This window comes from Coptis chinensis, chromosome 7 (genome assembly GCF_015680905.1).
Source record: "Coptis chinensis isolate HL-2020 chromosome 7, ASM1568090v1, whole genome shotgun sequence".
In the NCBI taxonomy this organism is placed as follows: domain Eukaryota; kingdom Viridiplantae; phylum Streptophyta; class Magnoliopsida; order Ranunculales; family Ranunculaceae; genus Coptis; species Coptis chinensis.
Window position 1 is genome coordinate 28,432,931 of NC_141462.1, and position 3,838 is coordinate 28,436,768.

Here is a 3,838-nt window from a genome sequence, read left to right on the forward strand (position 1 = left end):
GGTAACCCAAACTCGGACCAGTTTTCAGCGGGTCGGGTTCGAAGTCATGTATTTTATTGAGAAGTGTGACCAAACCCTATCCTAACCCTATATTTCGGATACCCATCGGGCTCGGATTTCGGATAGGATAAAGCTCAATATAAATGAAGAAAGAAGACAATAAGAAACTTTATTTGAAATATATATCTACATTTTATTCATTTTTCGGTTATCCACCAATCTTTCAAACAAAATAAAACTTCTAATGAACTTGGAAGTAATTATCACCTATACTCGAACATAATTATTTGATATGATTTAAAAATAGATGGACTCGGAATGAACTATAGACACATGATCACGTGTAATTATTGAAAAAATTGGAAATCCTGACATAAATTTTTCATAATCCAATATATTAAATAACTCATCATTGTAAACATGAATGAGATCATAATCCAAATATTTATCTAACTCGTTCTTTTATATGAGATTAGTAGTATGCAATTGAAATCGGATTTGGAGTTTGATTTCGGTTTCGGGTTTTTTAGCCCTTTTAACGGGTTTAGGGCTAAATTATCAGGTCGGTCCGGGTTTAGAGAGTGTGACCAAACCCTACCCTATGTATTTCGGTTCGGATTCGGATTTTGTCAGGTTCGAGTAGGGTTCGGTGCAGGTATTTTGTTCGGGTTTTGGGCGGATTTCAGACAAGATGGACATCCTTAGTTTCTTATAGCTTAAATCACTAATCACAACACACAAATCAACTAACTCAAATATGGAAACAACTAGATCTCAAAAAAAATTACAAATTTATAATTGGAGTTTTTTTTTTGCTAGATGGAGAAGAAGATAAATGTTTTCTCATATCTTAAATCACTAATCACAAGTTCACAACACACAAATCAACTAGCCCAAAGATGAAAACAATTAGATCTCAAAAGTATTTTACAAGTTTCTAGTTTGAGTTTTTTTGCTAGATGGAGAAGAAACTCATAATTGGTATTAATAAAAAATAATTTGCTGACGTCAGTCCGAAAATATCCTTATAGTGAAATTATTAGTTATAGATGCTTTTGTCCTAAACCTGTAATTATTGGTCAACCATGCCTAAAACTGAAATTATTGGTCAATTTATGTATTTGGGCCTAAATTTGGGATTTTGCACTCTCAAGTATGGAGTTACTGCTTTCTTTGGTAACAAGTTTGCTCACACATTTCCTCTTTTGCATATGCCAACTATATTAGAGGTCTGGGGTTCGAACCACGCCAACATCCGAGTTGCAAGTCACTGATCTCATTTAAAGAAAGATACGCAGCAGAATGAATAAAGAATCAGTTGGATTTGCACCTCCACGCCACCATACAAACTAACAATGTATTACAGAGTCGAATAATTACGAATACATTTTAATGGTCATGAGTTTATAAGCCAAAATTTTAAACTCAACTAATTGTTATTACTATATATGGTTTGGAAACTTTAACATTTCTATCCATCGCTCTGTTAAAGCTTCATGTCCAGATTTGCCGTAAGGCAAGGGGCAAGTATATCATTTAACCCAGTATAGGTGACCCATCATGTTCCTTTATTCTTCTTTTCAGTCTTGTTTGGCAAGGTAAGTTGGATGGAATCCCTGACTAAAGACTCAAAAGAACATCGAATATTAATTCACATGGTGCTAGCACTACACAATGTTTTAAGAACAGGCACACTGAGGCATCTCAATTCTCAACAACTAAGCCAAGGCAACACAAAGACTGTTCCAAAAACGAAACCATGGGTCACAAGTCACAACCTTGAAGATTATTAGTATAGGTTTTATCTTACCTACCTCAAGAAGGAAGAAAAGAAAATTCAACATTCATAGAAGAGAAAGAACAAAAGACCAAGTCGTTGAGTAAAAAAAGAACTACGAATACGACACCTTGATTACATAGCATTTAGTACGAAAAAGATGTGGCAGCAACTAGCAACCACTGATTATTTCTTGTTTAAAGATATAGTGAGCAACTGAGACGCTATTTTCTTGGTAGGCCCCCAAGGCTGCACAGTGAACTTACAAGTTACAAGTAACACCAATTTACTGTTTTTTGCATTCAACTTTCAGAGAAGAAGGGTCCCAGTAACAAGTATTGGCAGAGAAAGGAGACGAGGGACTGTGACCTGTCTCCTTTACAGTAATGGCCATAGGATTCTTCTGTTTCTCATGTATATCAGTATATGCTACAAAAGAAAGAATGGAGCCGGTCAGCTAGAGGGGAAAAAGGACCACAGGCTTTACTCGTTTGTCTTGCATATGGTCCTTCAGCATCTTGTTGTTCATACATGCAATCATACTTCACTACTCCAAGACACAAAACAACACAGGAAAGATAGCATGCCTCACTTCTTCCATATTTAACACCATATGATGCTTCATAGAAGTAATTGATTTATCTTAGACTATTATATCTGATCCGGATATTCACATCAATCTATCTAACAAAACAGAAGGGTGTGGGGTAGAAGGGCCCCATCGGGCGGCTACAAATTTTACTCACAAAATATAACACAGCGAATCAAAGTGATTTAGGGGTTTGTGTAGTTTTGTTAAACCAAATCAGTATCCATATGATTTATCTAAAAATCACTCAAAAGTCAATAATTGCGGCTGAGCTTATAAACACTGGGCTAGCCTATAAACTGTTGGGCTTCCAAATTTAATATGGTGGGCTGACCCAATTAATGCTATTGAGTTTATAGATAATAACCAATTAGATTGGTAGATAAAAAACAATAGTGTGGGGCCTGTAGGGCCTCCATCCAGTGGTTGTTATTGTTTTTTAGTAAGTTGTGATATGGCAGATCCAAGTGTTTGGAGAATTTGTGTAATTTTGTTAAGTGTAATCAATACCATGAGATCTGTCCAAAAGTCAACAATTACGGTTGGGCTTATAAATTGTTGAGCTAGCCCATAAACTGTTAGGCTTCCAATTGATTTGGACTTATAGATAATGAGTAATTGGGATGGCCTATAAATTGAGTTGTTTCGCTGGTCTTGCGCTGAATATTTTGCGCCTAAAATGCGTGTACGCTTTACGACGAAGGCGTGACGTCAAGGTCTCGCGGGCGTAGGCACGGGCATACTCTAGTATTTAATACCATGTCTGCCGCCTTAGACTTTTCATTAAACGATAAGGTATTGTTTGGGCGTGGTACAACTAGCGTCTCCCTTAACTACAGCATCCCTTTCCAACTTTCTAATCATTTTTCTTGTTGCCTTGACATCTTCAGTAATTGAAGGGTTTAGTCGGGGAACGTTTTTTATCACAATGGATAAACTAAATACCAAACCATCCTATACAAATTCATCTGCTATAATAGAAAGATAATTGGTTAATTGCATAGTTCTCCACACTTTTCTTTTGGTTGCAGAGATCCTATCACAAGCAAACTTGGGCAACGAAGAGAAGGAAGAAGGTTCTGAGTATGTGTCAGCCCCAAAACCAGAGGTTTAAGATGGAAGCACAATTTCCTCCATTACTTAATTTAAACGTGCAAATTACAGTCCTTCGAAGTACCTATCGTTCTCCTACAAATTTGGTTTCAATGCAAGAAGACATGCTGCCTTTTAATCAGCTTAACTCATCTATTCGAAAATGTTCCAAGAAGAGTGATCTAGTTCTCTACGGGTCTTTTATTAACCATCACCGATCAAAATAACGTACAGCATAGAGATGTAGTAGACTCAATGTTCTGAATTTCAACATAAGAACTAAGAGGCATACCTTGTGATAAAACCTGACTTAAGTATGTCACTTGCCAGAATTCACATGAAAGCGCATAAACAAAACCATACACGAATACACACACAAC